The sequence below is a fragment of the Amphiprion ocellaris genome, chromosome 1, assembly GCF_022539595.1.
Source record: "Amphiprion ocellaris isolate individual 3 ecotype Okinawa chromosome 1, ASM2253959v1, whole genome shotgun sequence".
Taxonomy (NCBI): domain Eukaryota; kingdom Metazoa; phylum Chordata; class Actinopteri; family Pomacentridae; genus Amphiprion; species Amphiprion ocellaris.
Genome location: NC_072766.1, coordinates 40,241,299 through 40,268,824, shown reverse-complemented (window position 1 = coordinate 40,268,824; position 27,526 = coordinate 40,241,299). Strand labels below are relative to the sequence as shown.

The window sequence follows — 27,526 nt, the reverse complement described above, 5'->3', positions numbered from 1 at the left end:
GAAGGTCTTTCTAATAATGAGGACAGCTGCGGCAGCAACTAACACAGGTGTTCAGCGGTAAGTTAGCCACCTCTGTTAATTAGCCCGCTAGCTAACTTAGCCGCTTAGCTAACGCGTCCGGACCAACTGCTCAAACACGACAAAACACAACTCTTCACAAGTCGCTGACTTAACGTACAACAAAACAACGCTACAGGTTAGAAGTATTTATCTTCTTACCGTGTTTTACTCCAAAAACAGAGTCAACAGCAGCCACAGATGCTACCAGTCGTGCCGACCATAGATATACACAGAACACTAGATCCGCTAGCGCGCTGTCTGACCAATCACTGCTCTCTGGCTCTCAGTCAGTCTGACCAATCACTGCTCTCTGGCTCCGCCCTCTGAGAATCTTGTTGTCGTTTGGCTCCACACTTGCTGATGACCACTTCCGGTCTCAGAAAATGAAAAAACCGACCTTTTCTCTTACTGATTTTATTTTTCTGTTATTCTAAATATAAAATGAAAATCAGAGCATTTTTAAAATTTCGTACATCCCTTTTTGATCATGAAAAAGAAAAACGCCTAGTATTTTAATTTTTGTAATTTAAAACGAAAATCAAATAACCACTTGTTTTTTGTTTTTCAATACCCGTTTCAGAACGGAAAATCCAGTTGCCAGATAAATACACGGACCCTACAAGATAATTTATTTATTCTACAAATTTACCTGGCAAGTTTAATATTAAGGTGGAGAAATTATATAACATGGGCTGTACAGTGGTGTAGTGTTTAGCACTTTCGCCTTGCAGCTAGAAGATCCCTGGTTCACGTCCCGGCTTTCCCAGGATCTTTCTGCATGGAGTTTGCATGTTCTCCCTGTGCATGCGTGGGTTTTCTCCGGGTACTCCGGCTTCCTCCCACAGTCCAAAAATATGCTGAGGTTAATTGATCATTCTAAATTGCCCGTAGGTGTGAATGTGAGAGTGCTTGTTTGTCTTTGTATGTGGCCCTGCGACAGACTGGTGACCTGTCTAGGGTGTCCCCTGCCTTCACCTGAGTCAGCTGGGATAGACTCCAGCCCCCATGACCCTAGTGAGGATTAAGTGGTGTATAGATAATGGATGGATGGAAATTATATAACATGTATTATTATAATAAATTTTTTAACAAAAAAATTTTAAACATGAGGGTTAAGACCCTAAATAAAAAAATAAACCTGACTTACCTAACTTCAATATCAAAATTGAATGATTATATAAAATACTAATTTATGTGATTAATTGAATTGTTACAATTGAGACCATATATTATATAAAACACAAATTTATCCAACTTAATTCAATATTAAAGTTAAGACCCTTCAACAAAATATATTGTGTAAATTTGTACAACTAATTTAGATATTAAAGATGAGACCCTATAAGATTATTTATTTATTATAAAAATTCACCCGATAAGTTGAAATAAGACTCTGATATATATATATATATATATATATATATATATATATATATATATATATATACTATATACATACATACATACATACATACATACATACATACATACATACATACACACACACACACACACACACACACACACACACACACACACACACATATATGTTTACCTCACTTAAATCTTAGATATCAAAATGAAATTATATAAAATATTTAGGTTAAAACCCTACAATATTATATAAAATACAAATTTACAATTGGAATTGTAAATTTACCTCATTAATTTAAACATATTTAGGTTATGACCCTGCAATGTTGTTCATGATCCAAATTTAAATAAAGTTAGAGGGCTAAAATATTATATATTTTACAAATGTACCTGATTATTTCAAATGTATTCAGGTTAGATCCTGCAGTGTAATTTATGATACAAATTTAAGTGAAGATAGAGGGCTAAAATATTATATATTTTACAAATTAACCTGACTATGTTAAATATTAAGGTTAAGAGCCGGTTGATATTCTACAAATAAACCAGACTATTTTAAATATTAAGGTTTAGACTCTACTATATATCAATAAGGCTAGGAACCTACTTCATTGTATACCAAATAACAAATTAATTTAAAAATTAAGGTTATGACCGTAGTACAGTTGAACTTGAAAAACTAAACAAATCCAAAAATTTGCTTAAAGCAGCTTTCTGACAACAATTGAGAGGAAAAAGCTTCCTTTGAACAGGAGGAGAAGTAAAACAAATTAAAAAACCTCGAGTAAAAAGTCACATGAAGACAACCATATGAAGATAAAGCACGCTGAGGAGTTTCTCGAAAAGAAGCAAAGCAATAAAAGCAAATATTTTGCAATATTTATTTAAAAATGTGTTAGTAAACCTGCATGATTTGTCTGCAGTGAGCTTCATAACTGTTAGTATATTGTGTTTTTTTGCCACCTGTGTGAAATATTAATCTAATTGCAGGACTTGTTGAGGGTATTTTAATTAGAATAACTGTCTGTCATGTGCATCAGAAGGCTTTTATCCTGCTGATTTAGATTAGAAATTAAATATAAATGACCTGCACTCACCTGCCAACATATCAGGTGCATCTATGCAACTGGCAGGTGTCAATGAATCTGTTGGAGGAAGGCGGTGATTTATTTTAATGCTCTTTTGGAGGTTGTAGTTTGTCTTTCTGTTGACCTGCACTTTGTTTTATTAAGAGATGTTCCTAATATTTTGTCTATTCTGATGCAGATAAACAATCGGAGCAAAATACTAGACAGTGAGAGTGTGTTTGGTGTAGAAGCGACTCGTTTTTTGGAAGATTTCCTCTTTTTTTTGGTGCAAACTTGTGCAGACTGAGTAATATTTTAGCTTCAGGGCTGCAGACATAATGTCGTCTTGGACACAGACTGTTATCACTTTTAATATTAACTTCATGTGAAACTGAACCGGGGTTTTCATACATACAAATTAGGTGGTTGCATTTGTAATTCCTCCACATGCCTCACATTCAGTGACCAGTGTAAAATGATATAAAAAGGGTTCACATGATACATTTCTATACCACCCCTTCATATCTTAATTACATCTTAACCGCTGTGTCCTGTTCTACCTTCTTTCGCTGCTGCTTTATTCACACGCGCTCATTGTCAACCTTATATCCGTGTTCTGGCGGGCTGCTGCTGCTTATCGCTGTATTCCATAAGAAGATTTTGTGCTCCAAGCCCGAGGTCTTTTGATTTTAATATGTATAAGTTCATAATTATCTCCTGCAAAGCTGCTGTGTCTGAGCTCACTGCTGCGTATCAGGTGGATTTCTGGCTTTAGATTCATCCTCCTCACTTCACTGAGAGGTATATTCCCCCGGTGGTTTCAGGGAGCCCAGGAGGGGGATGACCACAGGTTGATGCCGCCGGCCAAGTTAAGCTAAAAACTTCTTGTTGCCTTTCTTGTAAGGATTTCATAAACCCCACCTTTGGCCCGGCATCCAGCTGCAGGCTCCAAGCTTAATATTCCCTCTGGGCAGTTTATTATCGTCACTCCCCAGTTGCTGCTGTGCTGAGCTTTGTGTTTGCTGGTGGTGAATGACACCGAATATCAACTCCCAACATATATCTTTATTCATGCACTAAATCTGCTCTACGTGAGTTGACTGCATGGGAAAAAAGTTCCTAGGAACTGAATAAATGCAACCTTTTATTTGTGTCTGAACACAATTATTGCTCAAAATCCTGATTCTTAAGGGTCTTTTTGGTGTTCAAATGCAACTTCTGGTCTAACTATGACCCACAGTTTAAATATTTTATTGAGATATTACACTCGGGACCCTACAATGTTATATAAAAAACTCATTTATGTAAGTAATTTAAATATTACATTTAAGACCCTATAAATATTAAACAGCTATACCTGACTACTTTAATTATTAAGGTTATGACCCTACAATATTATATGAAATATACATTACATAACTTAAATATTAAAACTTGAAACTTTCTATATAATAGACTAAATTACCTAAATCATTTCAAAATCAAGGTTAAAATGGCACTAGAGTTATACATGAAAAGCCCAACAAATGAAAACATTGAGGCAGAACCTTCAGCAGAACCAGTCAGTGTGAGGTAAAGGCAAGAGAAAACAAGAAACCAGAGATAAAACAAACAAGATTATAAGCACTGGATTCTTTATGAAATGCAAATTATCTGACAAATTTGAAAAAAGTCAGACCCTGCAATATTATTTAAGATGCAAATTTCCCTTCCTTAAAAAATAAGGTTAAGGCACCAAAATATTTTATATTATACGAACTGACCTGAGTACATTAAACATTAAGGTTAAGACCCTATAAATATTATGTAAACATACCCAACTGCTTTAAATATTAGGACATTTTAACAGGCAGAAACCTCCAGCAGAACCATAGTCAGGGAGGGCAGACGTCTGCCTCGACCAGTCGAGGTGAGAAAACAGGATACTAGAGATAAAACAAACAAGGGATCATAAATTTGAAACACGTAGCTGCAGAGCTTGAAATACAATGAAAAACTGAATAAAATAACATTTTCTGCTCAAAATAATAATCCATGATGGCCTTTTTGGTGTTGAAATGCACTTAAATGCAAATTTACTTGACAACATTAAATATTAAATTTAGGACCCTATAAAATTTAAACAAATACACCTGACTAATTTGAATATTAAGCTCAAGACCTTACAGTGTGATCTCTAATATGTATTTGCCTAACTTATTATCCTAACTTCAACATTAAGGCTAGGAACCCACTATATTAAAGACCAAATTACCCACTTAATTTCAAAATTAAGGTTAAAAGCATGCAACTATTATACATGGCTAACCCAGTGAATTCAAAGAAACCTTCAGCAGAACCAGGCTCAGAGAGGGCAGATGTCTGCCTTGACCAGTCGGGGGAAGGTAAAGAGGAGAAAGAACAGGAAAGCAGAGATAAAACAAACAAGAGATCTCAAATACTGGAAACATGTTGCTGCAGAGCCTGAAATTCAGCAAAAAATTGAGTAAATCTGACCTTTTCTGCTCAAAATCCTCATTCATGAGGGCCTTTTTGGTGTTCAGATGCACTTCTGGTCTAACTCTGACCCACACTTTATCCGCCTTGAAGGAGTATTGTTCTCTTACAACACATTCCTCCCTTCACTTGTGCTCTGACACCGTCTCAAGGGTCAAACAGAAGCGCCGAATTGATTTTTGCCGCCACAGGCACATTTGGTGTTAATTCTCTCGCACACGATTCTCCTGGTTGTTGCTTTGTGCGAGTGAAGAGCCTAAAATAATGACAAACAAATAGACAGGGTGTGAATGCTCGGGTGTTCTGGCCACCGATCCTCATTATCCCACCGTAGTCTGCTGCCTGAGCACATGTACGTACATGATTGGACTTGCCCTTCAATTTCACTTGCCACGCTGCAAATCGCTGCCATGTTGGCGGGTTCACTTCATTCGGCCAAGGCATGCTATTAAGGGGTTATTTGTATAATTTACCACTTCTAATTCCAAGGCTCAGCCATATTGGCAGGAACATTCAAGACTAAATTGAGTGTGAAGATTGAGAGGAATTAATGTCTGCTGGACTGTGAGCTGAATGCGAGCCGTCAGCGGGCCCTCGGCCACCGCAAGGACGAGAGTCTGAGCACGATTTGTACGCTAAAGGTTGACTTAGCATTAGCAAAGTCAATAATTGAGCTACTCTGTGGGACTTTGCCCTCCCCAAAGCAATCAGCCATTCTTTTCTCTTTTTTTTTGTCGGATGAGACGACAGAGAGGCAGGCAATCTAATAGGACTATAAGGCTTGTAAGTGGAACAAAAAACTGAAAAGGAATTTATTTTTAAGGGAACAAAGTTTTAACAATGTTCCAAGCTTCAGAAAGCTTTGAAGCCAGATATTACTCAGCAACGCTATCTTTTTTTTTCCCTCCCCCCCATTCCCTTTTGAAATAGTCCCATGTGATGTTTTCTTTTGTAATAATGTAAAATAGGCTTGTAGCTTCCTGAAAATCAAATATTGAGCTGACTTGTGCTTGAATGGGCATGGCAAACAACATATGTTCATTTACAGAGGAACATGCATAGTTAAAGTGATTTTTAAAAGGGGGATTTTTGCGGCAGAGAGACTCCACCTCTGCCTTATTCAGCTCAGCAGGTGACTTTATAAAGGAGAAAAGAGGGGAAATGGAGACAAAGAGCCTCATAGATTTACAAATCAGGCTACAGGTGGATTGAAAAGAGACGAGTTGAAGGTAATTTAAGGTTTGATGCTGCACAGTTGGACCTCTGAACAGTCAAAGATGGAGAGTTTCTTGTTCCAATATTAGCTTTCCTGTTTGTAGAACACCCCTGGTTTGGGGATGTAAAATAAATGAATGCATAAATAATAATAATGCCATTCTCTTTTTGTGTATTTGAAAACTATTTTTGTGTCAGTAGAGTTAAGTTGATGCTGTTAAAAGCCTCCAAGATGCCATCACTGCTTCTAAAACTTTATTATTACAAGATTTCAGTCTTGACACTAAAATATTTCCTTCAAACAAATCAGAAAAATGCTGTAAAAACACTAACTACAGATGAATTTTAGAGAAAATACAAAGAAGAGTTCATGTTTAGAGATAATATGTCTTCATTTCTGGCTATAAAAGAGGTTTTTAACTCAAATAGCAGGTAACTTATGTGACTGCAGTCACTAATAGCTGCAGCTTTACCAGCCTGCATCCCCTCAGATATAAGCAGTTTTATTTTATCTTTCTGGCAGAACAGATTGGAAAAGACAGAAATATCAGCTTCTGGCAAAGTAACTGTTGAGTCACTGATGCTGAACAAACCTGTCACTCCCAGATAAATGATGGTCAGTAGAAATCTTCATTGCTGTTTTGCTCTTTGCCTGTATTTCAGTCCCGATGTGTCCCAGCATGTGTTTCTATTCAGCTGTCAGAGTCTCTTTTTTTGGATGAAATATTCTGTCATCAAAGTGACAAACGGTTCTCTTCATGACTTTCATGGACAGACTTTCTTGGCTCTGGTAAGACGTGGAGGATTTCCGGTTTAGTGGACTCTTCTTTTGATTTGTGCGGGTGATGTGATCAAGCGTCGACCTCCAGCTTCCACTGGGGAGGTTTGCAGCCAAATGGGAAGAATAAAATGAGCCCCTCCAAGTGTTAGACCGTGGTTTTAGCTAGAGAATGTTGGATTAAATGCTCTGTGTTGTTGCCACAAGTGGGGAAGTTTTAAAAATGTGTCTGCAGTGATACGTATGCTATTTCTTTCTGTTGTGTTTTGTTTTATTGGTCGATTTCAGAATCAGAATTGACTTTTTTGGTTAAAATGTGAACATCTACAAGGAAAAGAATTCTAAATTTATATCCCTAACATCCTGCCACAAATTATGATGTCCCTTTATGACACCAGTGTGAGGTTAAAGCTGATACTGGTCAGTTAGCTAGCAAAGGGCCACCATGACAAAGACTTCTGTGGCGGTTAATGACCTCGGACCATTCTCTCCCTTTACGACACCCTCATTTGCTCGCAAACTACTCACAATATACAAAACTTATAGGCCTATGCATTTAAACAAGAGCAACAAGTTACACAAGGAAAGTATGTGTTTAAACACCTCGTGAAACTATAAATAATAATTTATAGTTTCATGTTTAAAGTTTTAGTGCAACAAAGAAGTCAACCAAAGTTTTGTGAAGACACAGGTAACTCAATTTAATACACTCACTGTTAATTTTACAAAATCTTTGCACCTACTACCTCATGCACCTTGTATTTATTTCATTATGTCAGTTATGGATATTTTGTACTTTTAAAACCCTGTGCCATATATTATTTTTCTTCATAAACTAGATTATTTGCTATATACTGTTATTGTCAACTCACGTACAATCTCTCTGCAATATTAATACTCTCAGTATTTCTATTCATCAAAAAAATCCATGAAATACCACTTTTATGTGCAATGTTGTTACTTCTAGAAGTGACACTTTTTATATTTTGGATTATTTTTATTTTTGTACTACATTTCTTAACTTTTTGCACCCACTCTCATCTGATTTTATCTTATCTATTTACTGAAACTCCACATTTTTACATGCAACTGCACCTTTTATGTAATTTTTGCACTACTTTTTCATACACTTTAGCAATGTGCACTACTTAAAGTGCAACATCTGTTAGTTTTTATAGTTTTTAATATCCCAGACAAGCTGTCCTTAAAATAATGTGTTCTCTTATATACATTTGCACAAAATATTTGTGCTACTAGATGTTTATATTTTATATTTGCTTACTGTATTTTATTTATTTATTTATTTATTTATTTTGCAGAAATACCATAGGTGCAAAGGTGGTGAAATATCATCAAACATGGTAAAAGATTTTCAAAATAAATCAACACAACAGACAAAATAGTAAAATTACAAATTCAAATAAGGGAAAAAACAAGTGTAATTAAAGAAAGTACAAAGTAAAACCATAAACACAAGGCAAAAAATAATGATACTACTACTACTTATAATAATAATAATAATAATAATAGTAATAGAAAATAAATAAAATAATTTCATAAATAAGTAAAAAAATATAGAGTAAAAGAGAATAAAATGAGCAATGAAATAAATAAATTCAGAAAATCAACTGCAGGCTAAAATTAAACGATAGTAATCCAAATCTCACATAAAATTGCATAAAGCAAATCTCTAAAAATGTGTAATTAGATGTGCTTTTAAAGAAGAGTATGATTCGAACATCATTGGAGCCACAAACAAATGACACATCATCGATCCTTCCTGTTGATGAAGAAACATAAATAAATTTATTATCGGACATGTACATCCAGTGATTTAGATTTGGGATTTGTGATGCGTTATTCCTGATTTGATTGTTTAAAATCATGATAATCTCCTTCTCCTACCCCCACTTAGAGCCGCAAACTGTAAATAGTGACCGAAAGAATAAGAGTCGGGTTTTTCAGCAGGGTGTCAGAGTAGAATCGCTGCTGCTGCACATCCAAGAGAGACAACTGAAGTGGTCTGGGAATCTAAGAAGCCTCCCAGATGATTCCTACGTTAAGTGGAGACCTCAGGGCAGATCTACAGAGATTATGTCTCTCTACTGGCTTGGAAACACCTCAGTTTAACCCTGGAAGCGCTGCAGGAGCTGCTGCAGAAGCTGCTGCAGAAGTGGGAGGTCTGGTTAGGATAGAAAATAAATGGACAGCATCGGCAAAGTAGCTGTTTGCTCAGTTTTAAAGTGATGTTGCAACAAATTGCAGTCTCATCCCAGTGGAGGGTTTTTTGTATGCCTCAGTGCGGCTAAAAGCACCGTGAGCACCTGTCTGGGCCACCCAAGGTAAAGTAGTCTCAGCTCATTGGCCAGACAAATGCTAACTCGCTTGTTCATTTTAAAAGCTCAGAATTGGGACACTCTGGTCTCCGTCCTTGGGCTGCTTGACCTGCAAACCAAATGAGAAAAATACATTTTGCTTTGCAACACAATCCACAGGAGTGTTTCCTGTCAGATGAGGTTAGCTTAGGTTCACACATAAACACTGCTTCATTAGGATTAAAGGAACAGTTGTGATTATGGTTGGAGGTTAGGAGAGGTATGGAATCAAGGTTAAATAAGAAATATATTCGTTCTTTAAGGGAAATGGTAAACAAATGGCAACTTTAACACTTAAGTTCTACATTAAACCACATTATTCTGCTTGAAGAGGGCAATATTTTTCCAATTTTCAAGGTAAACGTCTGGTTTCTAATCATTTATAATGTAAAATGCCATTTTTCCAGTCCACTCCATGCAAAATCTACTGGTATTTATTTGATTTAAAACTCACAGTTGACATAAATACTTGATATTGGTCATTGCTGGACAGTTTTATCAACTTATATTTCGAACAAAGTTTGACAAAAGTACTTGTCGAAGGTCACGAGAGGATTGTAATCAAAGTTAAATAGGAAGTATGTTGATTCTTAATGGGGAATTGTAAATGAATGGCAGCTTCTTGTATCTAACCCTATCCTTACGAGATTAACACCTAAATCCTACTTTAAACTACATTATTCTGCTTGATTTTGGCAAAAGATGGCATTTTTAAAAGGTTTTTTCCAAGTTTAAAGGTTTATTTATCTTTTGTAATCATTTATCATGTAAAATGCGATTTTTTTCAGTTCACTTCCTGAGAAATCTATTAGTATTTATTAAATTTGAAGCTTACAGTTGACATAAATACTTGATATTCGTCATTGCTGGACAGTTTTGCTAACAATGAAATTAATACCTGTGTGAAAGAAATGGCAAAAGATACCAATTTTTAGCTTTTTTTTCCCACAATGAAAAGTTAATTTAAACTTTGGAATTATTCATAAAGTACTTGTTTTTAGTCCATGCTCTGCAAAATCTACCTGTACTGACCTGATTTCATGCTCATAATCAACATAAATATAGATTTTTGTCACTGCGGGACAGTTTTACTAACTTAAATATCAAGCAAAGTACTTGTCAAAGGTTGGGAGAGGGTTGTAATCAAGTTTAAATAGGAAATATGTTGATTCTTAATGGGGAATTGTAAATAAATGGCAACTTCTAGTGTCTAACCCTATCCTTATGGGATTAACACCTTAGTCCTACTTTAAACTACATTATTCTGCTTGATTTTGGCTAAAGATGGCAATTTTGTAAAATGTTCTTTCCAGGTTTCAAGGTTCAGTTTTGGTTCCTAATCATTTATAATGTAAAATGCCATTTTTTCTGCAAAATTAAGACATATTGACTTCATTTTATGCTCACAATTAACATAAACACTTGATATCCGTCATTGCTGACAGTTTTAACAACTATGATATGAAATAAAATAAAAAACCTGTGTTAAAAAAAAAACAGATTTATTTATGTTTTCTGATATTTTTATAATGTAAAATGCCATTTTTTTCAATCCGCTTCCTGCAAAATGTAGTTGTACTGACTTCATTTTATGCTCATAATTGATGGAAATACTTAATATTCCTCACTGCTGACAGTTTTACTAACTCTGATTTGAAATTAAATGAAAACCTGTGTTAATAAACAGATTTATTTAAGGTTTCTAATCATTTTATAAAGTAAAATGCTATTTTTTTCAGTCTACTCGAATGATTTGGTCCTTATTATCAACCTAAAAACTTGATGTTGGTCATTGCTGATAATGAAAATTAGTGTAAGGCAAGTGGCAAAAGATGTCAAATTTAAACTTTTTTCCAACAACCAAAGGTTAATTCATGGGTTCTAATTATTTATAATTTAAATGCCATTTTTTTATCCAATCCACTTCCTGCAAAATATAGTTGTACTGATTTCATTTTATGCTCATAATTGACAGAAATACTTATTCCTCATTGCTGACAGTTTTACTATCTATGATATGAAATTAAATAAATACCTGTGTTCAGTAAATGGCAAAAGATGGCAATTTTTAACTTCTTCCCTCAACAAAAGCTTAATTTATGCTTTCAAATCATTTATGATGCCACTTTATCAGTTCACTCTGCAAAATCTGTCACTGTTTACTGGATTTGATGCTCAAACATTCATATCTGTCACTGCCGGACAGTTTTATTAACTATTAGAGCAAAGTTTGGCAAAAAAAATCTCTGCATTTTAGTCACATTAAATGTCTTCTGCTGAGTCATATAGATGCAGTGCACAGACCGAGTAAAGAAATAAATGTTTGTCTGTGTTTTGGCAGATTTGTACAATTCCATCGAGCAATTTGCTGGATCGTTATGGGGAAAAAAAAACCACTGAAAGAGCGTAAGAGTTTTTGAGGGACTGACAACAATGCGCTGTTTCTGCTTTTGTTTTCAACAGTACAGAGTGGCGGGTTCTTGACAGGTAAATAGATTGTTTTAGGCGCTGGAGCAAACAGTAAACGCTGTAACTTTTCTCCTTCGAGGGGGGGGGGATTATCTGTTTACTACTGTGCAGTTACATTTACGTAAGCTCCAGGATCGTAGAGATTACATAAAGATATGCCGCTGAGGAGAGGAAACTGTCCACCTGCCAAATTAATATGAATCACACGACATGCCGACGATTTGGCAAGAAACTGCACAACAGCTCCTTTTTAAAATTTTCTTCATCCTATTTGGAAACAAAGATAATCTGCATAATTTGAATATATTTCAACGTTGAGGAGACAAAAAGATGTTTCTGTAGGAGGTCACTTTAAAGTTTAGAGCCTGAATGTTCTGTCCTTCCTGGATAAAGCTGTCTTTAGTGTTTGTTTTATTGGTGTAGATGCTTTTTTTGTCACATTTTATTTGTTTTTTTTCCTTCTCTTGGGACAATTAGGTTTCTATTTTTAACCTGAGCTGCACGTTCTCTTCATTCCAGCTACTTTTCTAACTTTGAAATGTGTCTTTAAAGAGCGATCCCGGACCCGAGGTGTTATTTTTAAACTTCTCTGCGTTGCGTAACCGTCTTGTAAACGTTAAAATGTGTTCATTTTACACATTTCCTCCTTTCGGCTGCTTTATGCGTCGTGTGACAGCGTGGATTGTCTTGCCGTCACATTAAAAATCCACGTTTACCCTACAGAGTGTGAGAGCTCTTTGTGTTGGCGTGACAGCAGTCTATTCATCAGACGTGGTGTGTTTCTGTACCGCCTGTGTTTTCAGATAGATTAGAATAATACCTACAAAGGATATCTATTGATAGTGTGATTGTACAAGTACAGTAAACAAACTGTAGCCGCTCGCCAGGTTTGTCTCTGAAGAGGGAACATTTGTTGTCATGGACAAAAGCCACTGTTTTGTTTTTATTCTCCTCTTTTTTTGTTGCAGTTTCTCTCTTTTTCTGTCTGCCTTGGTGACAAATTACCCTTTTCTGCTTCCCTCAGTACACCTCCCAACACAACACATGGCTGCTGTGGATCCTAACATTCAGCCACAACATTAAAACCAGTTAAAAGCCAGTTAAAAACATGATTATCTGGCTACAGAGGCTCCTGACCATCAGAATATCTCCCACATGGCAGGTCTTCTGTGGTGGTTAGTAGGGTCACGGTCGCCCAGAGCTCACTGATGCATGCTGGGAGTGAAGTGTTGTCCGTGTGATTTGTTTCCAAGAAGCCGCTGCAGCACAGATTCCTGTAAACCTCCTTTCTGGCTGTATTCAGTCATGAGAACACGTGGTTCACGGCAGCTCGTGGCGAACCTACAGCGTGGTCAGTCTGCCCACACGAGTGTCACAGCTGGAACACGGAGCATGTTTTCCTCCACATGGTGTAGAAAGCTGGACGTTGTGTTGTTTACTAGAGGGAGAGATGGCAGCAGGATGTAGAAAAAGAAGGAAAAAAAGCAGGCAGAGGCAGCGTGATGCTCCGAGCAACCGGGAAACCTCAGGTCCTGCATTCATGTGGATGTTAACGTGACACAACCTGAACATCGCTGCAGACCACGTCCACCCCGACACGACTACATCCTGACGGCAGCGACCTCTTTCAGCACGACAATGCTCGCTGCCACGCTGCACAAAGTGTTCAGGAACGCTGTAGGAACCATGAAAAGGAGTTCAAGGCGTCGACTCGGCCTCCAAACGCTGCAGATTTCCCTCAGGAAAAGAAAAGAAAAAATAGATGTTCACAGTGAAACTTCTGATGTCCACATTTTCAACATTTTTGGGAAATCTTGGAATATTTTTTGGTGGGAAAAAAAAATGTTAAAAATGTTTCTAAAGAACATTCACAAAAAAAAATCAACCAAAATCCAGCAAATTTCGCTGGATTTTGCTTGATTTTTATGTGAATGTTCTCAAAGAAAATATTAGAAGTTTAACGGATATATCTGTAGTCACTTTAGATATTTTTATGATTTTTTTGAAGATTTTTACTCATTTTTTTGAAAATATTTACAAGAATTTTCTTGCCAAACTTGGGGGATTTAAAAAAAAAAAAAAAAAAAAACTTTTAAGGGAAACTTTTAAGGAATTATTTCTTCCTGAAGGTTTTGCAAATTTTCAGAAATTTGGGGAATTTTTTTTCTGAATTTTTGGATTTTTTTCAGACAAGGAAACAGTATTTTTTTGGGTGACCATAAGTGAAGACAACTGGAGGGTTAAAAAAAATGAGAAAAATGCATAATTTTCCAGTCTGCAAATATTAACCCATGAGAAGCTGAACCTGCCAAATGCTTTGATATTGTTACTATAAAAATTTACTAAATTAAATAATCCATTGTCTCAGTGTCCCTTGCAGCTTTTAGTGAATGCATCACACTTCTTTTTGCAACTTAAAAGACTGTAATTCTCACTCCTGGTTCATTTTATGCCATTTTAGATTGAGGTGCTGCTGCACTATTCAGAATTTACTTATTTGTTAAGTTTTTAAAAATGCTTTGGATTAATTTCGAGAACTAGGTTTTAAGACCTTGAATGCAAAAACATTTCTACCCTCAGAAAAAGACTATACACATACACTACTGTTCAAAAGTTTAGGGTCACCCAGACAATTTTTATATTTTCCATGAAAACTCACACTTTTATCCATGTGCTAACATAACTGCACAAGGGTTTTCTAATCATTAATGAGCCTTTCAACACCATTAGCTAACACAATGTAGCATTAGAACACAGGAGTGATGGTTGCTGGAAATGTTCCTCTGTACCTCTATGGAGATATTCCATTAAAAATCAGCTGTTTCCAGCTACAATAGTCATTTAACACATTAACAATGTCTACACTGGATTTATCATTCATTTAATGTTATATTCATTGGAAAAAAATGCTTTTCTTTCAAAAATAAGAACATTTCTAATTGACCCCAAACTTTTGAATGGTAGTGTACGTTTTTATTTCTCTTAGAACAGTGTACAGTTTTACATAATTTTTTCTACTTACGTTTAATTTTTTAGAGGATATTTTTCTACTTATGCTTACCTAATATTTCCAAAACTTTGAATGGGAGCAACTGTAATGTGTTAAATTTCTCCTTAAAACTCCCGCAGCCATAAAATTTGGTGAGGACACAGACAGAAGAGTTTCCAGCAAATCAAAATTATTTAAACGGCTTCAGCAGAGGCCAAATTTTTTATTTATTCGCCCTTGAAAATGGAAAAAAGTGCCAAATTTCCAAACAAGGGTGACACTGGGGCCCAAGAAAGTTTCTATAAGTGTATAGAAATGTAGTTCTATCCATATTTAGTCCACCAAGGAATGCCGTGGAGTTATGTGGCGATTGGCATACGTTTGTTTTTCTGTCTGTCTGTCTGTCTGTTTGTTTGCAACATTACCCAGAAACAGATTCACAGATTTGGATGAAATTTTCAGGGAAGGTCAGAAATGACACAAGGACCAAGTGATTAGATTCTGGCAGTGATGCAGCTTATAGTCTGGATCCACGGATTTGTTAAAGATTTCTGTATCATTGCCAGATAGCAGCATGGTGTCACTGTAACTATGACAACAAGTGAACACTACATCAGCTGCCTGCTGATGATCACATGATTGTGATCCTACTACAAATCCACCACTGCTGACTTATCGGGTTTTATCTGCCGGAAATGATACAAGGAACAGTTGATTAAATTGTGGGGGTGTTTCTGAGTCCCATCAATTCCCGCTGCCTGCTACGTGCCATGATTTCTGCCGCAAATTTGTTCAAGATTTCATCCGTCGGAAATGATTCGACTGAGCGGCCTTGACGGAGTACTGCACTTTCTGATTGCTTTTCTTGTTTCTACTAAAAATACAGTCTTTTGAGGCACACAGTTGGGTCTTAAATACCAAAAAAACTAAAAATTGGAGACAGTGCTGCAACAGATTTGCTGAATTCTGTCAAATTAACACAAATTGACCTGACTTTGATGCATGGAAGCTGCTGGTAACATCTTGTTTTTTGATACCACAGAGATGCTACACAAAAAGCAGGTGGTATAAATGTTGTGGCTGATCCTTTTGTCTCACACGTACTTCTTTTTTTATTATAAAAATCAGCGACTGAGTAAATTGAGATCGTGAAACTTCCCGTCCTTTGGCCCGACTGGGGTTTTATCATGTCTAGGAATGCTTAGAAGAGCAGCAACAGGCCTACTGTTAATCAAACGGAAACATGCTGTAAAATTTACAGCCTGAGGGATGGAAGGTAAATATACGACTGCCTCATGCTGGACTGACTGGACACTAAAAAAAAAATAAATAAAAATCTGTGCATTTAAAGCACTGTCCTGGAAGAAAAACAGCTCTTTTCCTTATGATGTGACTTTGCTTTAGCTGGAGAGAATTTATTCCATTCAGACATGGCATGAGACATGGTTTATTTAATAAAGTGGACTTTTGTATTAGATTAGTTGACCAATTTGAATGATGCTGCACTGGCACCGTCATAGCTCGGCCGTTTAGCATGAATTACAATGCAGAGATGTTGACAAAAGCCATTTTGCAAGGTCACTTGTCACAAAGGATTTAAAGGAAACTCAAAGTGATTGATTGACCTCCCAGAGAAGGTAGAGAGGAGGAGAGGAACAAAATGCTCCCTGCTTGTGCTGCTCAACCATGAGGGGCGGAAAAATGATGAATTATTGCTCCTTTGTCAGTTGACAGGAAATGTATGATCCATTACTTTGATTATTGATTACTCCAAAGTCATTTTTGAACCAAAAACACCCAAAATGACCAACTTTTTGCTTCTCAGGTGTGATTTAATGCTTTTAACTGTATGTTTTAGTAAGAATAAACCGAACATCTTTGGATTTTGCAGTTTGAAGACGACGCCTTGGACCTCGACATTGATTAATTAATTAGTCAAGTTTTTCATAATTAAGTTTTTTTTTCAGTTTTTTTTTCATTGAAGAAAGCCAAATTATTCCCCCACTCAAAAAATACATCTTTAAATTAATTATGTCACCTTAAAAAATAAGTAGTTTCTGGAATTTTTAAAGATGAAGTGTTTTATTAATGTAATTAGAAAATAATCAGAAGGTTGATCAATGTATAAAACACCGGTTTGTTGCAATTATAGGAAAAGGAAACGTAAAAAACGTAAATTGGTTGCACCACCTTGAAGAAAGAAATAGTTTTTTGAATTTTTAAAACTCAGGGATGTTGTTTATGAACTTAGCAATAGAGAAAACAGCTGTTAGCTGCAGCTAAAGCTCCAGCTGCAGTGAATTTCTTGTGTAAACTGGAAAGTCGACCGACCGGCTGCAGCCGTGAGAGAAAGGAAAAGGAATGAATCCTGGCAAGTCAATTTGTGCTCTGTGGTCTGTCTGGGAGCGAGTAGGGGGCTCCTATTAAGATTCCAGCCACTAAATTAAGCTGATTCTACTTACTCTTGGTTCTTCCTAGTCCTCTTTTTTCTCTATTTTTTTTATTTTCTGGAGTCCAGTCTGTCCCTGGCTCTCGTCTCACTCCTCTCATCCATTTTCGGAAGGCACCGGCGCCATTCATCAAGGGCACAGTGAGCGTTCATCAGACGACCGATTATTCCTCTATTCTCCCGTTCCTGTCCTTCTCATTTGATTTCCATCAGTGGGGTCTTGTTCTCTGGCTCCCTCCGTCCTCCCCACCCCCTCCTTAATTAGCCTCCGAGCAGACACAAAGAGCGAGTTTGCGATAATGAAGCAAGGAGAAGGGAGAGATTCCAATTTGGAGCGCGGCTAACCCTTCAGAGACCGTTTCATTCCTTATTCGTCCTTCCCGAGGCCACACTGGAAGTTCCGGCGGCTTCGCGATGTATAGATTCAAACAAATCTGCGGGGAAACAACAGCCAAGGTTGTGAAATGTCAAGGACGGGAAGCTGGAAGCACATAAATGCATCGTGCATGTTTATTATGTAGCATAAAATATGAGCTCTGCTCTGTTTTGATGCTATAAATGTCGCCTTGTTGACGGCGTCCCAGTGTTTTAGTGAACCGGCTGGTTGGAGGCTTGTTAGCTCTGCAAAGGCTTGTTGACTCCCCCCCACTAATAAAAGGAGTTAATCTGTCTCCTGGGGCTGTACAGTGGTGTAGTGGTTAGCACTTTCGCCTTGCAGCTAGAAGATCCCTGGTTCGCGTCCCGGCTTTCCCGGGATCTTTCTGCATGGAGTTTGCATGTTCTCCCTGTGCATGCGTGGGTTTTCTCCGGGTACTCCGGCTTCCTCCCACAGTCCAAAAATATGCTGAGGTTAATTGATCATTCTAAATTGCCCGTAGGTGTGAATGTGAGAGTGATTGTTTGTCTTTGTATGTAGCCCTGTGACAGACTGGTGACCTGTCCAGGGTGTCCCCTGCCTTCACCTGAGTCAGCTGGGATAGACTCCAGCCCCCCCATGACCCTAGTGAGGATTAAGTGGTGTATAGATAATGGATGGATGGAATCTGTCTCCTGGTAACTCCAGAGAGGTTGTTAATTGATTAGTCCAGAGGTGTCAAACATGCGGCCCGCGGGCCAAAACCGGCCCTCTGAGGGTCTAATCCGGCCCAAGGGACGACTTTATAAAGTGTAAAAATTACAGAGAAGACATTAATTCCAAATTGTGACTTTGTCAAACTATAAGTTTAAAATAATTTCTAGACCATGACAAGTTGTAAAATAGTAGATTGTTCATTGTTCTTTTGTCTCATTTTTTGTAGTATTTTGTCTTGTTTTTTTTCGTCTTTTTTTCGTTTGTCTCATGTTTTTGTCATTTTGTTTCTCGTTTTTGTCATTTTGTGTTTCCTTTTTGTCTCACTTGTGTTGTTAGTCTATTTTTTTGTCATTTTGCTTCTTGCTTTTGTCATTTTTTGTCAAATTTTTGACGTTTGTCCATTTTTTTGCTGCTTTCTAACTTTTTACTCAAATTTTTTGTCTTTTTTGTTTTGTTTCATGTCGTTTGTCTCATTTTGTTTCTTGCTGTTGTTGTTTTGTTTCTTGTTTTTGTCATTTTGCATTTCCTTTTTGTCTTGCTTTTGTTTTTTGTCTTATTTTTGTCATTTTGTGTTTTGCTTTATTTGTTGTTTTGTGTATCGTTTTTGTCGTTTTATGTTTTCTTTTTGTCTCACTTGTGGTATTAGTCTATTTTTTTGTTGTTTTGTTTCTCGCTTTTGTCATTTTTTTCAAATTTTTGTCATTTGTCCATTTTGTTGTCGCTTTCTTACTTTTTTGTCTAATTTTTTGTCTTTTTTTGTTTTGTTTCATGTCTTTTGTCTTATTTTGTTTCTCGTCGTTTTGTGTCTCATTTTTGTAATATTTTGTCTTGTTTTTGCTGTTTTGTGTCCTTTTTTGTCTGACTTTTGTCATTTATCTCAAGTTTTTGGTGTTTTGTTTCTCGCTTTTGTCATTTTGTGATTCCTTTTTGTGTTTTTGATCTTATTTTTTGTAATTTTGTTTGCTGCATTTGTTGTTTTGTGTATCATTTTTGTCGTTTTATGTTTTCTTTTTGTCTCACTTGTGGTATTAGTCTATTTTTTTGTCATTTTGTTTCTCGCTTTTGTCATTTTTTTCAAATTTTTGTCATTTGTCCATTTTGCTGTCGCTTTTTTACTTTTTTGTCTAATTTTTTGTCTCTTTTTTGCTTTGTTTCATGTCGTTTGTCTTATTTTGTTTCTCGTTATTGTCGTTTTGTGTCTCATTTTTGTGTTTTTTTGTCTTGTTTTTGTTGTTTTCTAACTTTTTTTGTCTGACTTGTCGTTTGTCTCATGTTTTGTCGTTTTGTTTCTCGTTTTTGTCATGTTGTGTTTCCTTTTTGTGTTTTTGATTGCATTTTTTGTCATTTTATGTTTGCTTCATTCGTTGTTCTGTGTATTGTTGTTGCCGTTTTGTGTATTTTTTTGTCTCACTTGTGCTGTTTGCGCCTACAAGACTTTTTTTTTATCTCTTGACTTCACAGTATCTCCCTCGTCTGGATTAATCCTTCCACAAACATGCTGCATGGATCAGCCACTGCACTTACATTCATTTAGAGCATGCAGTGAATGGCTGATTGGGATCCCTGTGGGAGACCAACTGATAAGAGGATTGATTGACAGATCAGGGGGTGTTGCCACGGCGTAATTTATCTCTGAATGGCTGCCGCCGAGGTTCACATTGAAGGGAAAGATAATGTCATTTTGCGCCTAATAAGCTAATGGATCCTAAATCCATTTTTTAGCGTGCATATGAACCCCGGCTGCCATTACCCTAATGGCGATGCACAGACTTCGGGGATGGAGAGGAACGGCAGTGAATGTTATTTGAGTTTAAATCCACTTTAACCTCAAACATGTCGAGGGTGGATTATGACGGAGGAAGTGACGGATGCACTCTCTGCCTCCTCGGTTCACACTGCCCCACCGCTCCGAGGGATTAGATTGTATTTGTTGGAATTAAGGCAATAAGTGGTTGATTAGGGATAAAACCCTTCATCAGTTACTGTTATTAACTCTTATTCTGATGCTGGTGTATCCAGCACTGCAATTAAATGCTGATTTCTTTCAAAGCCCTCCATACGTCTTTGAGAAACAGAACAAAGAACATGTAGGATCTAGTCGGACCACTTGACAACAGCTGGCAGTAATTTTGGCAGCGTTTCAACAAGAAACCTGTGCTGTCTGGTGCTAAGACTGAACATACACTCGCAGTCAAAAGTTTGGACTCACCTTCTCATTTAATGGTTTTTCTTTATTTTCATGACTACATTGTAGATTCTCACTGAAGGCATCTAAACTATGAATGAACACATATGGAACAAGAAAAACACTCAGAAAGCACAGTACTCCGCCAAGGCTGCTCAGTCGTATCATTTCTGACGGCTGAAATCTTAATAAAACCTGTGGCAGAAATCACGGCAACATAGAATGTGAACATTTAATATAGGTGCACCCACAAACAAAATGATCTTGCGCTGAGCACAGACGTGTGTTATGCATGTCTACGTTATGTACAGATACTGAATCGCGTGACCTAAATATGTAGCGGGTGGCAGGAACTGATGAAACTTGTTGTTGTTTTGTGTATTGTTTTTGTGTTTTTGTGTTTTTTGTCTCACTTGTGTTGTTAGTCTGTTTTTTGTCTTTTTGTTTCTCGCTTTTGTCATTTTTTTGTCAAATTTTTTGTCTTTTTTTTGTTTTGTTTCTTGTCGTTTGTCTCATTTTGTTTCTCGCTTTTGTCTTTTATGTCTCATTTTTGTAGTATTTTCTCGTTTTTTTGTTTTCTGTCTTATTTTTCTAACTTTTGTCATTTGTCTGATGTTTTTGTCATTTTGTTTCTTGTTTTGGTCATTTTGTTTTTCCTTTTAGTGTTTTTGGGGTTTTTTTTGTAATTTTTGCTTTATTTGTCGGATAAGTCACGATAAGTCCACAGTGGTGGATTTGTAGTAGGATCGCAGTCATGTGATCATCAGCAGGCAGCTGATGTAGTGTTCACTTGTCATGGTTACAGTGACGCCGTGCTGCTATCTCGCACTGATACAGAAATATTTAACAAATCTGTGGATCCAGACTATAAGCTGCATCACTGCCAAAATCTAATCACTTGGTCCTTGTGTCATTTCTGGCCTTCCATGAAAATTTCATCTAAATCCATTAGTCTGTTTTTGAGTAATGTTGCTCACAGACAGACGGACAAATGTATGCCGATCGCCACATAACTCCGCCTTTCTTTAGTGAAGTAATTATGTAGTGAACAAAAAAGTGTGAAATAAGTCAAAACATGTTTTATATTTTAGAATCTTCAAAATAGCCACCCTTTGCTTTGATTACTGCTTTACACACTCTTGGCATTCTCCAGATGAGCTTCATGAGGTAGAACCTGAAATGGTTCTCCAACAGTCTTGAAGGAGTTCCCAGAGATGCTGAGCACTTGTTGGCTCTTTTACCTTCACTCTGTGGTCCATCTCATCCCAAACCGTCTGGATTGGGTTTAGGTCAGGTGACTGTGGAGGCCAGATCATCTGACATAAGCAGCACTCCATCAGTCTCCTTCTAGGTCAGATAGTCCTTCCACAGTCTGGAGGTGTGTTTGGGGTCATTGTCCTGTTGAAAATAAATGATGGTCCAACTAAACACAAACCAGATGGATGTCATGTGGCTGCAGGATGCTGTGGTAGCCATGCTGGTTCAGTGTGTCTTTAATTTGGAATAAATCCCCAACAGTCTCACCAGCAAAGCACCCCCACACCATCACACCTCCTCCTCCATGCTTCACGGTGGGAACCATGCATGTAGAGACCATCCGTCCATCTTTTCTGTGTCACAAAGACACGGCGGGTGGAGCCAAAGATCTCAGATTTGGATTCATCAGACCAAAGCCCAGATTTCCACTGGTCTAATGTCCATTCCTTGTTTTTCTTGGACCAAACTAATCTCTTCTGCTTGTTGCTTTTCCTTAGTAGTGGTTTCTTAGCAGTGATTTGACCATAAAGGCCTGATTGGTTCAGTCTCCTCTGGACAGTTGATGTAGAGATGTGTTTGCTACTAGAACTCTGTGTGGCATTTATCTGGGCTCTAATCTGAGCTGCTGTTAACTGGACATTTCTGAGGCTGGAGACTCGGATGAACTTATCCTCAGCAGCTGAGGTGAATCTTGGTCTTCCTTTTCTGGGGCGGTCCTCGTGTGAGCCTGTTTGGTCGTAGCGCTTGATGTTTTTTGCAACTGCACTTGGGGATACATCCACTGTCAGGTCTGCATCTGCTTCCCCCTGAAGAGACTTTATTGAAACTGCACTGGAAGTGATACTTTGTGCTGCACTTTTAGTCAGCTTTGGTCAGTCTCTGAATATTTCCTGATTCCTGGAGCATCTCTGGGCTGAGCGGACACTTTCTGTTAACTATAAACCAATACAGCTGCTGCCTTCTACTGTCGCTTTATGTCTCACTTACTTTACACACTGAGCATGTTCCAGACAGTATTTTCCTCTCGGGGCCGATCTGGACAATGGATAACATATTTTGGAATTTGAATACATCCCTGCTGTAACTGTAATCTGATTTACATTGAGTTGGAAGTGTTGGTGTCTCAGTGTGTTGAGTGAACCGGCTGGTTGGGGGCTTGTTAGCTTGATGCAAAGGCTCGTTGACCCCCCAAAAAGGATTTAATGTGTCTCGTGTTAACTCCAGAGTGGTCGTTAATTGATTGGTCAATCTGGCCAGCGCTGGTGATGCTGTTTTGTTACTGTTCCCATGGCGATGACTTCCTGGAATGCCAGTCTTAGCGCTTTGGTAAGCAGGGTTGTTTATTAGGGATGGAAGAAGGATGAAAATAATGAATAGAATCCGTAGTGATTGTGATAATCAGTTAATTCTGTCATTTTCAAGCAAAACGATGAAACTTTCTCTGGTTCCAGCTTCTCTAAATTCACCACATGCTGCTTTTCTCTGTTGTATCGGACAGAAGCTGAAACAGAACGTCGGCTAACTTGTGCTCAGACCAATAAACCAGATGAGACTTGACCGACAAGAACATGGTGACAAATTTTCCTGTAAAATTCCTGCAAAATACTGGCGGCTGTTGCGACCAGTATGTTACTTTACTATCAGAATTTATTCAAATAGTTGATTATTTAATTACAACTATTGCTGTATTCTCAGTAGCATGTGGAGTTTACAGAGAAATGCTGTGCAGTGTTAGTTTTAATTTACTAAACAGTAAAAATACTGTACACAATTTTAAAGGAAATCCATTCAAAAATTTGAAAATCTGGCAGTTAGGGTGCCAAGAAAATGCATTAAAAATGGTGGCATATTGTAACTTTCAAAGAATATGAGGTTTACTGTAATGTACTGTATTTTTATAGTGTTTAAAGTATAAGGCAAGTTCTGTTTTTCAGAACCAGGAAACTCTACTGTTAGAATTTTGCCGTATTTTTTACACTGCGCTTCAGAGAATATTTCTTGAAATTACTTTTCTCACAGGTCGTGACAAATGTGGGTCATTTTCTCTGTAGTATTTGGAGAAATATCCGCAGAACCTCCTCTAAACACAATTATCAGGCCTGGTAGCTGCTCCAGTTTCATGAATTGACACTAAAGTCATGCAGCCGTGACTCACTTTTTGTCATTTCTCTCCAGCTCACACATCCATGTCCAGACTGAAGTATATTAAGCAGTGACCAGAGGGAGAAGAGTATTATTTCTTATGGTCTGGGAGACGGAAGGACAGCAGGATGTACAGACAGAATTACTCCTGGAGCATTTCTGCAGCTGTTTTACTGAAGAGGAAAACTGTAGTGTCTCATATGTAAAAGAAAAAAGAGCTGCTAGGAGGAGGAGATCTGATAAATTACATCCCTTTGGGAGAGAAAACCACAGGAGATAATGGAGCTCAAGTTCGTTGAATAAAAATGTACACAGATGCTTGTAAAGCATGCATTTTTTTATTTTGATTTAACACCACAAACTTTATTCATCATTTTACAGCCTCAACATCTCATGCAGCCTAATTTAAAGCCTTGTTTATGTATATTTTTGAAAAGTTTATAAAGACAATATCAGCTGCACTGTAAAAAATTAACTCTTAAACCTATAATTTCTTGAAAGATTTACTGTTGCTAGTACTTTTACATTGCAGATAATACCAGTAAAATCACAGAATAAAATATTAAGGTATGCGTTAACTGTAAAAAAAGAAATGAAAATAAACAGGACCAAACTGTACATAATGTCCACATCAGATATCTTTATATTTGCAAATTAGACCTGGTTTCTTTATATTATTGTACTCTAAAATGAAACAATTTTTACTGTATTTAAATCACCTAAAAATTTCGATATTTTATAAATATTTTCCATTAAAAATATAATTTTTTCTATTAAGAATTGAAAAATAGTGAATATTTTTTTAAAACAGTTGTTGTACCGACTTCCTTCTGTGTTGAACTGGATATGATGGTTAGTAAAGTTACATAAGTATTAATTTGCAGCTGTACATAATGTCCATATCAAATATTTATATTTTTACAAATTAGACCTGGTTTCTTTATATTATTTCACTCTAAAATTACACAATTTTTACTGTAAATAAATCAGATAAAAACATTGACATTTTACAAATATTTCCCATAAAAATTTAAAAAAAAAAATCTATATTAAGAATTGAAAAATGGTGAATCATTTAAAAAAAAAAAAAAACAATCATTGTACCAATTTCCCTGTTGTGTTAAATTTCATATGATATTTACTAAAATGACATCAGTATTAATTTACAGCTGTACATAATGTCCACATCAGATATCTAAATTATGCAAATTAGACCTGGTTTCTTTATATTATTTCATTCTAAAATTACACCATTTTACTGTTTTTAACTAAGATAAAAACATTGCTATTTTACAATTATTTTCCTTTCGAATAAAATTTAAAAAATGAGTGAATAGTTGTTTTAAAAAAAATTATTGTACAGAGTTCCTTGTTTTGGTTAATTGCATATAATATTTAGTAAAATGACAGTATTAATTAAAACTGTACATGTCCATTTAAAGGAAATCAGATTTCTTTCTGAATAGTGTATATATATATATATATATATATATATATATATATATATATATATATATATATATATATATATATATATATATATATATATAAAAATAAAAATTCATAATTTATATTAATTGTAAATTAATTTAATAATTTAATTAATTTATTCCGTAGTGTGTGATCATAAAATTACCATTTACTGTTTAAATCAGCTAAAAATCTAATTATTTTACAGATTTCTTTCAATTTTTTTTCTTTTTTTTTTTTTACAGTCAATTATTTTGAGCAAATTTTTCCTATCATTATTGCTGCCAGATTTTAGAAGTTTATTATCCATCCATCCATCCATCCATCCATCCATACACCACTTAATCCTCACTAGGGTCATGGGGGGGCTGGAGTCTATCCCAGCTGACTCAGGTGAAGGCAGGGGACACCCTAGACAGGTCACCAGTCTGTCACAGGGCTACATACAGAGACAAACAATCACTCTCACATTCACACCTACGGGCAATTTAGAATAATCAATTAACCTCAGCATATTTTTGGACTGTGGGAGGAAGCCGGAGTACCCGGAGAAAACCCACTCATGCACAGGGAGAACATGCAAACTCCATGCAGAAAGATCCCGGGAAAGCCGGGACGCGAACCAGGGATCTTCTCGCTGCAAGGTGAAAGTGCTAACCACTACACCACTGTGCAGCCCAAGTTTATTATTATTATTATTATTATTATTATTATTGTTATTATTATTATTATTATTATTATTATTATTATTATTATTATTATTTTAAACAGCACTTTTGATGCAGTGTGTCTGGACAACATCTAAAATGCCAATCAGAGAAAATCAGTGTCATACTGACAGCTATCAGCTTTTTGTTGGCTCTGAACTCGCTCCCACAAAAAGAAATATGAAACATTTACTGCAGTGAAAAGTGCTGTTACTGCAAATATTGCCAGAGAGGAATGCTGGAAGAAACCTCTTAATGCTGCAAGTTAATATATTTATTTGAGCACTCAGTGACTCTCAATGCAGCCGCTTACTTCTAATGTGACAGCTGCACATTAACTTTAAAACTTTAAACTTCATGCATTTAAACATGATGTTCAACAAGTGCATTTAAGTCTGACACTCTCAAGTAATGGAGATGTGGAAGTCTCTTTCATCTTTTGGGAAATCAAAGTGAAATTAAAGTTATTTGGTTGAATATTTTCTGTGATAAATACAAACATTAATCCTAACCTGTTATCTATTAGCTGCAGTTCTGGTGTAAAAACAGGCTGAGCAGCAAACCAAGACAAAGCGCTGACAACGTGTTTATACATTTTCTGCATCACCAGCTGAATGCATGTAGGTTTCCGTGGCAACATGACTTTCTTTTAATGCACATAATTGTATGTTAGCAGAATGTCACATCTGTTCATGTTTCTATGTAACTGCATCATGCCCTGTACATTGTCTTTATGATACCTTCATTATATTTTTATTTTCAGCCTCAATCCTGCTTTTACCAGCCTCCTCTGCCTTTAGCTGCGGTAGCATGTAAATTTACCAGGGAGGGATCAGTAAAGTTTGTCTGACCTTATCTTAGCTTAGCTTATCTTATCTTAGCTTTCTAGCTGATCTGAGCTTACCTCATCTTAGTTTACCTTACCTTAGCTTATTTTAGCTTAGCTTATTTTGTCTTAGTTTATCTTAGCTTAGCCTATTTTATCTTATCTTATCCCCTATCATCTCATCTTTGTTTGTCTTAGCTTAGCTTATTTTAGCTGATCTTATCTTAGTTTATCTTGTCTTATCTTAACTTAGCTTAGCGTAGATTATCTTATTTTAGCTGATCGTAGCTTAGCTTGTGTTAGCTTATCTCATCTGTTTATTTGATCTTTTCTTTGTTTATCTCAGCTTGGCTTATCTTAGCTTATTTTAGCTTAGTTTATTTTGTCTTAGTTTATCTTAGCTTAGCTTATCTTAACTTAGCTTAGCTTATTTTAGCTTATCTTAGTTTATCTTGTCTTATCGTCGCTTAGCTTAGCTTATCTTATCCTATCTTATCTTAGTAAACCAAGATAAGACCCAATACGATAAAATAAGATAAGATGAGCTAACATAAGCTTAACTTAGCTTAGCTTATGTTATTGCAGGTTAACTGAG

General features: G+C 36.4%; 1 long non-coding RNA gene across 2 annotated transcripts in view; it reads right to left on the bottom strand.

The window, feature by feature from the left end:
• Positions 1-8,411: 8,411 nt before the first annotated feature.
• LOC118471752 (uncharacterized) overlaps positions 8,412-27,526 on the bottom strand; it is a 56,586-nt gene continuing 37,471 nt past the window's right edge. The window contains exon 3 of one of the 2 annotated variants that reach the window (XR_008601252.1): positions 8,412-21,927. This is a non-coding gene — a long non-coding RNA (uncharacterized LOC118471752). The remainder of the gene's footprint in view (positions 21,928-27,526) is intronic. The other variant, XR_008601253.1, reaches the window with a different exon arrangement.